General features: G+C 39.5%; 1 protein-coding gene across 1 annotated transcript in view; it reads left to right on the top strand.

Moving 5' to 3' along the window:
* The window catches only part of LOC128659808 (oocyte zinc finger protein XlCOF6-like), a 308281-nt gene that overhangs the window by 69528 nt on the left and 226442 nt on the right, over nt 1-12311 (top strand). The gene's annotated exons all lie outside the window — the stretch shown is intronic.

The raw sequence follows: 12311 nt of genomic DNA, 5'->3' as shown, positions 1-12311 counted from the left end.
CTGTGCCCAAGTATAGGTCTTACTGTGTGTGCTCATGGGTGCTGTATTACTTACTATTGCTGGATTGCCATACCATTACTGAACTCTGCCTGCCTGACCACTCTGTTTGCTTAACTCTTGAACTGCTGGATTGCCATATCTTTACTGAACTCTGCCTGCTTAACCCCTGTATTGCTAGATTGCCTTATTATTTTTTAACTACTGGTTTACCACTGTACTGTTATACTGCTGGATTTCCTTGTTGCTGACACCTGCCTGTTCCTGATCATTCTATTGGTTTACCCCTGAACTGCTTTTCTGCTGGATTGACTTAACGCCGGGATAAGAAGACTACTGGCCACGCCGGGATAAGTAGACTACTGGCCAAGTTTAGTCTGATAGAGAGCATTACACTAAATAGAAGTCAAAAAAGGATCCTATTGTAAATAATACTTTCTAAATCCTAGTTACAAAATCTCCATATTGGAAGTGCTCTCCTGCTATCCTTTGTTCCTCTATATATGTGCACCTCAGTTTCTCTTATATCAATGTGATAGAATCCAACACCACACAGGAATACACAACTCTGTCCTCATACGGACCAGTTTACACAAACATTCACCACCAAAGCACCCCCAGTGTTGTCTATTAATATGCCAGTGTTAGGAGTTGTACATTTGATTTACATAGCAGAGAAAATAATTACATTTACAGAATAATGGAGTCTTTATATGAATAGAGTGTTAGAAAATTATATAAACAAGAATATCAGTCTCAAATGATTGACATCTGGGAGATATATTTTATGTGCACATCATGTGGATAAACCTTTTCTTATAGCAACAGATGCTTAGCATTGTACATGTTATATACCAGAGGAACTACTGATGGAAAATTGATTTTATTTAATTAGACACAATGGGATAGATTACAAGTGGAGGGCTAATGGGAAAAATTATGAGTGACTGATTTCCATCTTACCGAAAAACAAATTACTGCGCTAGCTGTCTGTACCTATTATTAATAATTCATACACGAAATCGATGAAAGTCTCAAATTATTAATATGAGTGTTTACACCTCTAATATCACCAGGTACCTTGTAAACACAATTCAGATAGTATCAACTGTCACTTTAAAAATAGTAAGATAATATATAAAATGAATAAATATTTAAAAATATAACACACTTTATTACAATATATATATAAAACTTGACAGAGGAACTTACTTCATGACTCCAGGAGTATGGTAAAAAACATATAATACCAATAATATGTTAACTCCACAGGGTATTCTTATATCCTCTCGGTAATTTCTCCTGTGATTCTGAGATAGTGGTGCTGCTGCTTCTTACAGGGCACTCAGGGGTGCACTGGCATGGAAATACTGAAACGATAAAGCACAGAGCGCATCCACGACTCAAGGTGAATCAAATACAATTTATTTAGAGCACATAAATCATTGCACTTACAAGAAGTTAAAAGAATAAAGCCTTGTTAAAAACCGGTCAGAAAAGTCAGCTCAGGAAAATAAGTTCCTACAAGTTTCAGCTGGAAAAACGTTGTCCGCTCCACCTGTAGTTCCTCCGTCTACGCGTTTCGTCCTCTTTTGGACTTTTTCAAGACACAGAGTGGCTGAAAGTACCCGGTGTGACCCTCTCTTATAAACACATACAAGCCACTCCTCCTACGTGATGCGTACTGACGTGGATATTGTTTACCTACACGCCTCCGGCTTACACGTGTAAAAAGAATACAGCAGTTCATTGCTCTCATTTTGACAGCCTTTAAACAACACACTGTGTGAATATTATATGGTAGTAATCGCAACTATCTGAAAAGATACTAACAAGATGATTGTTATTTTACAAAGTATTGCATAATACATTATATTTGGACAATAAATCTTAACAGAAGAAAATGGCATACTTATCCGTCATAATAGTACATATAAACAAATTCATTTTTGGGGGATAGGTATTGTACATGGATTTCATATTGATATTTCTCCATTCAAAGCTCATAATAAATATAAATTTAAATTTAAAATAATTCATTAGGAGGAAAATTTCAAAAAATATTTTATTAGAAGAATTAAAATATAATATAAACAATTAATTTTTAAATAAAATACATAGTAAAAAATCATAGTAAAATTTTTTTATAGTAATTATTTTTAATTAAAAATCCATTTTATAAATCCATATTAAAAGCCTCATCAACATAATGCTTAAATAAAACAGACAAGCTAAAAAATTGTTAAGAGAGCACCCACTTCTAGATCATAAATGCTTGTAGATCTAGATCTATATATATATATATTTTTTTAAAACTTTATTTTTATTGAGGAAGAAAAAACAAGGAAGAAAACAAATGAAAGCACTACATCGCTGCTGCACATACAGCCAGCAAGAACATATGATAAAAATACAAATTATCATTAGGGTTACAGCAGTGTAAGGCATTCAAATTATAGTCGTGCACATATAATAAAACATTTCTAAATCAACCTCAGCTTTTTTCTTTTAACTTTGACAAATAATATTAACCATCCATGGAGCTAAAGAAAAACTTGTGAGATATATTATGCAGTATAGGATGTAATGAATTATATATAGAATAGTAGGATGTGATGCAAACTCCCCTAGTAATTGTTGGGATCAATATAATAGCCTTCGGGCTGACAAGTAAAGGTATGTTTAGGCTTTGCTCAATTCTCTATGTTCTGTGTGGTTTTTAATGAGGTCTCTAAAAAAATGAATTAAAAGTGAGGGCTTAGATGATAAGGGCTAATGATCAGACCTGCTGATCTGAGTAGAGAAGATAGATCCTAATATATAACGTAATGAAAAAGAGAGTAAGAGCTAGGGGAGCAGAAAGAGTTGCGGTATAGGCAAGAGAAACCGCACTGTTAGTTCTCCTATTGTCAGGAGACTCTTTACGTTGGGGGGGGGAGGTTGTAAAATAGTCGTGGCAATTAGTAGGGGTAATAAAAAAGCAAGAGCTAACTTATAATTAGGGTATAATAGGACTTACTTGGGTGTGAGCCTAACTGTGTGACATACGCTTGAAGAGAAAAAAGCACAAAACTAGTCATGTAGGGCTAAAGAAAAAAACAAAAAAAAACTCTTGCAAGTCCCTCACAAACAATGATGCTTTTGTTACAACACGCGAACAAAGGCACCACAAGGGCTATTTCCCTATTATTGTATAATTCTAAACTTAATATTTGTTAGTTTATGAAATTTATATTATATAGGGAATGGTGCTAAATGCATAAAAATAAATATTCCAAAAAGACCAAGAAGACTCTCACAAGACTGTGGATATCTCCTGAAAGTATGCACATGTAAGCACTCTTAGCCTAGACTTTGAGGCGGTTTTTCCAGACCGGAGAAAAATAAAATATAACTTTTATTATGAATTGCACTTAAAATAAGGGTAACACACACATTAAAATCGACACCAGCACTGTCATGTAATTGGACTGTATATCTTCACTTGGGTGGAGGAATATAATATTTTTTTTGACAAAGCCCGGATGGGCGAAACTAGTCAGGAGTCTATGTGAGCGTTTGGGCGCTCTAATTTTTAACTGCCTAGCACTTCATGTTAAATTGGACTAACGACGATTATAACTATACTTAGTTAATTTGTGGAATAGTCTGGGTTGTGCCAGACTTAGCCAGGGTTAAATATATTCATTACGTAGTTATTTAGCCTAACATCTACCCTTAAACCAAACCAGAGAGGATTTGCTGTATGGAAAGCTCAGTAAACGCAATGACAGTACAAATATAATAACAGTGATATCTGCAAAAGAATCAAACTGAACTTAAGGCTTTGTGAACAGCGTTACTTAGTTCTCCTAAGGCTCTGTGAATAACACACACAGAACCGAACAGAACTGTGTCACAAGAAGCAATAGAGAGTAAATGGTCCCTTATAATTAAGACACTGCCTATAAAATCTAGAGACATATATAGCCAAATACAAACAATACCGATACAGGCAATATAGGGATATGTTCTCTTGAAATAAAGATAAGGGCATTTGGAAGTCCTCAGTATATACAAAGGATAATAAAAATTGTGCCTTATTGGGGAATTACAGAGAAGGTTACGTCAACAAAACGCATAATAATAATATTGTGACAGTTATAAAGGAAGCCGTTCAGACTTTGCATGATATCGGAGTTGCGCTAAAATTAAAATCACTTTTTATAACGCCAATTTACACATCATAGTGTAACATTTTTCTAGCTAACAGAGGCAACTCTAGAATATTTAATCCACAAAGAGCTTTAGCGAATCTTACAGTAAAAAACTGCAATTGCTGTTCTATAAATAAACAACAGCTCTCAGGTATATAAACAGAGTGAGTTCATTTAGAACCATTCCTGGCTGACACTACATATACAGGGATTACCAGGGTACCCAAACATTCCTATAGAGAGTGTATAGTATAGATTTACTTAACATACACAGTGTTGTGGGACTCTTTTCTTCTAAGTATAACATACTTAATATAGCATTATTCTGGGGGAATTAAGATAAGCATTATAGGCCACTGATATTATATTCCTCCACCCAAGTGAAGATATACAGTCCAATTACATGACAGTGCTGGTGTCGATTTTAATGTGTGTGTTACCCTTATTTTAAGTGCAATTCATAATAAAAGTTATATTTTATTTTTCTCCGGTCTGGAAAAACCGCCTCAAAGTCTAGGCTAAGAGTGCTTACATGTGCATACTTTCAGGAGATATCCACAGTCTTGTGAGAGTCTTCTTGGTCTTTTTGAAACAAAAGATGCTGTTGGGTCTGTTGTGCTATATCCGTGTATAGTTGGATGAAATCATGGCACATGTACATTTGAAAAATAATAGGAGGTTGAAGTTTCCTTAAGATGGGTTAGTATTGCATCAGAATAAAAAGACAAACCTTGGCTTTTATCTCTATGACTGCTAGATTGTCATTGTCTATTCTAAAACCATATATGTTGGTGTAGTTATGTCATGTCTGCGTACAGATTGATAGAGTCAAGCTATGTGTAGCTTCAAGATGCAATCCAGGACTATATTTCTCTCCCAACATGGTAGTGTAGTTTCAGTGTGAAGTTAGGAGACCTGCTGTCAGGGTACGGGCCCTATACCCCACAGCAGGAGCCTGTTTAAACAATGCAATAGTGTTAGCGCGAGAGGCAATACTTAGAGCACCTAGCAGGATAGCCACTCTCTGAACAAGCCATACTTCCCATAGTAGAGTTTTCATCAATAAAGTAGGAGTTAAAAATCCTAAGTATACCTAAATACAGTAGAATATAGGAGAACATGATATGGCTCTATATGCTCTATAACACAACAAACCTCAAGGGTTGGTCTAAATGGAGCTTACAGTATAGGTATTGTGAATATATTTGGCACACACTCAGTGGAGAGAGCCTGCACAAAAATAATGTGACTATAACTGAGTTCAGTAATAAGACTATGCATTGGCCATATAAACAGAAATAACAAACACCTGGCAGCCATGGAGCTCAATAAACAGTAAGTACTTTAGCTCAACATAAGAAGCAGAATAAAAATAAAATAAGAAAGAAAAAACATTGCAACATGACTCACAGCTCTGATGTAGAGAAAAAAAGTCTTCAATCTGTATAATTCTATTCTCTGGGAGGATATTAAACTGTATATTTACTAAAAGGGCAGTAGCAACATTTTTCCACAGGCAAAAAAACTGTATGTGCATTTGAATATGTAAGTCTAGAGATCATGTACTCTATTATTCCCCATCTAAAGCACCAGTGAAAGCATTAGGAGTTGGTTGCGATACAAATATGAGAAATGGTAATATAGTATGTGTCAGCACCGGAAAGCTCAGCCCAAGAGTGTTAGATCAGGTCTATGACCGTCATTAGTACCTAGGTCACTGATAGGAGATGCAGATAACACTCATCTGTGATTAAATATATGCATAGGTAAAACACATAGTAAAACATACAGTTAAGGCAAAATGACAATACTTAGTGTCCAATATCTAATATGAGCCAGCTGTAGGGACCAGTGAACTATAACTATAAAGTCTTCAAAGAAAAACTACAACAAAAGAGTTCAATGAAGCAGCGGCACAAGATTTCTCTGTTTATCTTCTGTGCTTAGCCCTTTTCATAATAGTTTAAGGTCTCTGAAAGGCACACTGTCAGTAGTTCACATGGCTTGCGTTGTGGCAGTAGCAAATTAACTGTTTTGTATGTGCTGAGATTAGCACGCCATAGAATAGGAGCTGCAAACATTTTGTAAAGGATCCTTTCCAAGAAGATGTCCCCTATAACCAGTGTATGGAGAACCTTAGGTAAGGTCAGCGTACATGGTAAGCCGGCTGGATTATCAACCCACTCTGCATGCGGCGGGATCAGCGCTGGTTCAGCGGTAAGTACAACTTTGTCTCCGGTCAGGACCTGTGAAGGTATGATCTGGGATGGGTCGGTCAGCTCAAATAACAGTGAGATTTCACATACCTTATGCTCCGCGTCTGGTAAGCGAGCATGCAACTCATCTCCCCCACCCCAGTGGGGCCTGGCCTGCAGGTGTTGAGTTCCCTTCCGGACCATCTCTCAGAGGGCCAGGGTATCACACAAAAGCGTAGGATCAATATCGCACCCATGTCTGTCCATGCGAAATCGCTCATCTATGTAGTGCATCTGAACTGGAAGGGGAGGGTCGCGTGTGGTAGCTTGAATCTCACCAGGAGCGCACTGAGACAACTTGTGTGTCAATAAAGATTGCTGGTTCGCCCCCAGAGGTGTATTACCAGGGATAAATGTGAAGGCTAGGGTTAACTCGTGCTCCAACCTCTGGAAGTGGTTAAACAGTAATTGTTGCACACTTCTCTCCCAGTTGAAAGCCATGTTCTCCATCTGCCACGTGGGATCCAGGGCTGTAACCCCTAGAAGGCCCAAGTATTAAACGGTCTAGTATCCAGTTGTTTTCTCCTCCTTATAGGGTTTATTTAATGACACTGTAGTCCTTATCCTCTCTTCTGAGAGTAGAGATAGTCTTGCAATGTATTAGTAATGGGCTGACGGTCAAATTGAATAGTATTATAGATAATATCAGCAGAGCTGAAGTGAAGTGCGACCGTCCAGAACCCAGGCTTGCTCCGCCCCCGATCTAGATCTATATTTAATCCCTTAGGGGTTAAACTCCCCAGCTCCTGGATCCATTTTGTTTCTTTTTGTCTAAGATATTGTTTTGTTTGTAGATTCTTTATCAAATTCAGTGATGGATGTTGGCAGAACAAAAAAGGAAAATAAAAAGAAGATGCTATGAGCATATCAACAACATAGAGAGAGGCTTAAAAACACATAGTGTTTCAGAACATTTTAGGCTATACCACCAACAGGATCCACGTAGTTTTCGGATCAGTATCCTGGAAATTGTGCCAATTGGTATTAATCCACACCAGAGATTGACTGTTCTTAGACAAAAAGAAACAAAATGGATCCAGGAGCTGGCGAGTTTAACCCCTAAGAGATTAAATATAGATCTAGATCTACAAGCATTTATGATCTAGAAGTGGGTGCTCTCTTAACAATTTTTTAGCTTGTCTGTTTTATTTAAGCATTATGTTGATGAGGCTTTTAATATGGATTTATAAAATGGATTTTTAATAGAAAATTTTTACTATAAAAATGTTCTACTATGAATTTTTTACTATGTATTTTATTTAAAAATTAATTGTTTATATTGTATTTTAATTCTTCTAATAAAGTATTTTTTATAATTTTCCTCCTAATGAATTATTTTAAATTTATATTTATTATGAGCTTTGAATGGAGAAATATCAATATGAAATCCATGTACAATACCTATCCCCCAAAAATGAATTTGTTTATATGTACTATTATGACAGATAAGTATGCCATTTTCTTCTGTTAAGATTTATTGTGCAAATATAATGTATTATGCAATACTTTGTAAAATAACAATCATCTTGTTAGTATCTTTTCAGATAGTTGCAATTACAACCATATAATATTCACACAGTGTGTTGTTTAAACTTGGCTGTCATAATGAGAGCAATGAACTGCTGTATTCTTTTTACACGTGTAAGCCGGGGGCGTGTAGGTAAACAATAGCCGCGTCAGTACGCATCACGTAGGAGGAGCGGCTTGTATGTGTATATAAGAGAGGGTCACACCGGGTACTTTCAGCCGCTCTCAGTGTCTTGAAAAAGTCCAAAAGAGGACGAAACGCATAGACGGAGGAGAAGCTTGGCAAGACATCCATTACCATTACAAGCAGCCGCATTGGAACCAAAAGAAGCACGGAGGAAAATATATTAAGTGAGGGAACTACAGGTGGAGCGGACGGACGTTTTTCCAGCTGAAACTTGTAGGAACTTATTTTCCTGAGCTGACTTTTCTAACCAGTTTTTAACAAGGCTTTATTCTTTTAACTTCTTGTAAGTGCAATGATTTATGTGCTCTAAATAAATTGTATTTGATTCACCTTGAGTCGTGGATGCGCTTTGTGCTTTATCATTTCAGTGATTTCCATCTTAATTTGAGGAGAGTCCACGGCTTCATTCCTTACTTGTGGGAAATACAGAACCTGGCCATCAGGAGGAGGAAAAGACACCCCAGTCAAAGGCTTAAATACCTCCCCCACTCCCATCATCCCCAGCTATTCTTTGCCTTTTTGTCATAGGAGGATTGCAGAGAAGTGTCGGAAGATTCAAAGTAGTCTCTTATGGAGGGTAGTACTCTTCGAAATGGGACTGGAGTTTTAAGTAGTCTTGTCAGCCTCTCAGTGAGAGCATTGATGAAAGTTAGGGTCTGGAGATGGAGGGAAATACTTTCTGCGAACCCATCCAGACTCATATTAACAGCTCCTTAAGCAATTAGTGTTGACGTGTTTCACTGCCTGCTTCTATCACTCAAGTCCATGTCAGGAGCGATGCTATAAGACTGTTAAACTTGAGAGGTCGTGTTCTTGTTCCACAGCATAGATTCTGGTAAGATCGTTTCATTTTAATACATATAATGATAACGCAAGAAGACAGGGTCACAGTGTGACTCCTTTTTATCTGTATAGAATCAAGGGTTAATATCTCCAGAAGGGGATTATTGAACAGGGGAGATTTATTACATCATTTTCTTTATTATGTTTATGCTGCAGCATGTGTGAGATAAGGCTCAAGCAGTAGTTAGAGCGTACAGGTTTTTCCTTTGGTTGGGAGCTGCGCAGCCTTTTGTTTTGGCGCGCTTTTTCCTATAGCAGGGGCGGTCCTCCATGGCACACCATGTGACCGGGTGTGGTCTTACTGGTTTCCTCTTTCCTGACCGTGCAGTTTACCGGAGATGAAGCGGTTTCTCTGTGGGGCCTGGGTCATAGGAGGTGGTGAGTGCCCCAGTCATTGGGAGTATAAAGGTGCCATTTATATTTTTCATATAGTCCAACTTACAAGTGCAAGCTATGGAAGACTCTGATACGTTAGAGGGTACTCCCTCTTTAACAAAGACAAATACTTGTTTATATTGTGAGGAGGCTACGGTATACCCACCTGCTCAATTATGTTCCATATGCCTTGATAAAGTAATCCTGTCTAAAAAGACCAATATGTTTAGTACCACTGAGCTGTCCACCTCTGAGGGGTCTCTGTCCCGTGAGGTACACACTCTACAGTCATCTCCTGTTACAAATGCAGCTTCCCATAGCACTCCTAATCCTCCTTCGGGAGGGGCACTTTTACCGCCAGACTTTACTGAGCAACTACAAATGGCAATGTCTGCGGCCTTCAGTGCTTTACCTCGCCCTGCTAAGCGCAAGTGAAAGGTTAAATATTGCTATCCTTTCCAGGGGTTATCTGCTAGCTTATTGGATTTATCTGATACAAGATTATCAGCTGATGAAGACACCTCTGATACTTCAGAGGACAATCTCTCTGGGTCAGAATCTGCTGCCTCTAATGCCTCCAGCTCCAGATTTATGATTGAGCACTTTGTGCTTTCTGTTAAAGGAAGTTTTAGCTACTTTAGAGGTTCCAATTGGAGTTGTGGGGTTCCGTCCCTAAGGTGAATGGTGCTATCTCCACTCTTGGCAAGCGTACTACTATCCCGCTTGAGGATAGTTCTTCATTTAAAGAGCCCATGGATAAGAAGCTGGAAACTCTGTTGAGAAAGATGTTTCAGCATACGGGATATTTGTTTCAACCGGCAGTGGTGGTTGCTGCTGTAGCTGGAGCCGCTACCTACTGGTGCAAATCTTTATCAGAATTTATCGAGGTGGAGGGTCCCTTCGAAGCAATCCTGTAAGAATTAAGGCCTTAAAGGTAGCTAATTCTTTTATTTGTGATGCAAATATGCAGATTATTTGCCTGAATGCCAAGGCGTCAAGTTTTTCTGTTCTAGCCCGTAGGGCTTTATGGCTGAAGTCTTGGTCGGCTGACATGACTTCAAAGTCTAGACTTCTTTCCCATCCATTTAAGGGGAAGATTCTTTTTGGTCCAGGCCTGGACTCTACCATATCCACGGTTACTGGATGCAAGGGTGCCTTTTTACCGCATGATAAGAAGATAAAAGCTAAAGGACATGGGTCTACTTTTTGGTCCTTTTGTTCGGACAAATCCCAATGCCAGCAGCCCTCCGCGAAGCCTGATCAGTCCAAGGGTACTTGGAAACCGCCTCAGTCTTGGAACATGTCCAAACAGAATAAGAAGCCTACCGAACCAAAGTCGGCATGAAGGGGCAGCCCCCGATCCGTCGCTGGATCATGTCGGGGGCAGACTCTCTTTTTGGAGGCTTGGCTTGGGGACGTGCAAGACCCCTGGGTCTTGGAGGTCATCGCTCAGGGATACAGGATAGGTTTCAAATCTCATCCACCCAAGGGCAGATTCCTCTTGTCAAACCTGTCTTTAAGGCCAGAAAAACAAGAGACTTTTCTAGGGTGTGTGAGGAATCTCTCCTCCCTGGGAGTGATTGCACCAGTACCTCTAGCGGAATGAGGTCAGGGATACTACTGAAAACTTTTTGTGGTCCCAAAGAAGGAGGGGACTTTTCGCCCGATCCTGGACCTAAAGTGCTTGAACAAGTTCCTGTCGGTCCCATCGTTCAAGATGGAGAAGATAATGTCCATCCTGCCCTTAGTTCAGGAAAGACAATTCTTGACTATGATAGACTTGAAGGATGCTTACCTTCATGTTCCAATCCACAAGGAGCACTTAAAATTTCTAAGATTTGCATGTCTGGACCAGCACTTCCAGTTTGTTGCACTTCCTTTTGGTCTAGCTACTGTCCCAAGAGTCTTTACGAAGGTTCTGGGGGCTCTGCTTGTAGTGGCCAGAACCAGAGGTATAGCAGTAGCGCCATACTTGGACAACATTCTGATTCAGTCCTCATCCTGTCGGCTAGCAGAGGACCATTCAAATTCTATTTCTTCCTCGATCTCATGGATGGAAGATAAACTTAGAAAAGAGTTATCTTGTTCCCAGTACCAGTCTGGAATGGGTACGATAATAGACTCCATATCCATGAAGATATTTTTTACAGACCAGAGACTTTACAAACTGATTCCAATTGTCTTGCCCTCCAGACCACCTTGAGGCCCTCTGTGGCCCAGTGTATGGAGGAAATTGGACTCATGGTGTCGAGCATAGACATCATTACATTCGACAGGTTCCATCTCAGACCCCTTCAGTTGTGCATGCTGAGTCAGTGGAACAGATTTCTCTGGACAACCGATCGAGAGAATTGCTCCCTTGGTGGCTCTGTCCAGATCACCTATCCCAAGGGACGTCTTTAAGAAGACCATCCTGGGAGATTGTGATTACGGACGCAAGTCTATCAGGATGGGGAGCTGTTTGGGGTGCCAAGAAGGCACAGGGCCTGTGGACTCGAAAGGAAGCTTTCCTCCTGATCAACATTTTGGAACTTCGAGCAATCTTCAATGCTGCGAAGGTTTGGCCTCTCCTTGGTTCGTACCAATTTATCAGATTCCAATCAGACAGCATTACCTCAGTGGCTTGCATCAACTATCAGGGGGGAACGAGAAGCTCCCTAGCAATAAGGGAAATATCTTGATTACTGGAATGGGTGGAAGCCCACAACTGCTCTCTGTCAGCGATCCACATTCCGAGTGTGGACAACTGGGAAGCGGATTTCCTTAGCAGAAATCCTTTCATCCGGAGGAATGGTCCCTCCACCCCAAGGTGTTTGGGGAGATTTGCAACAGATGGGGGCTCCAGAGATAGATCTTATGGCGTCCCGGCTCAATTCCAATCTACCCAGATACGGTCTGTGGTCTATGGATCCTCAGGCTGAGCTAGTTGGA

Source organism: Bombina bombina, chromosome 5, assembly GCF_027579735.1.
Source record: "Bombina bombina isolate aBomBom1 chromosome 5, aBomBom1.pri, whole genome shotgun sequence".
NCBI classification, from domain to species: Eukaryota; Metazoa; Chordata; class Amphibia; order Anura; family Bombinatoridae; genus Bombina; species Bombina bombina.
The sequence above is the reverse complement of the archived record's forward strand: the minus strand, read 5'-3'. Positions and strand labels throughout refer to the sequence as shown.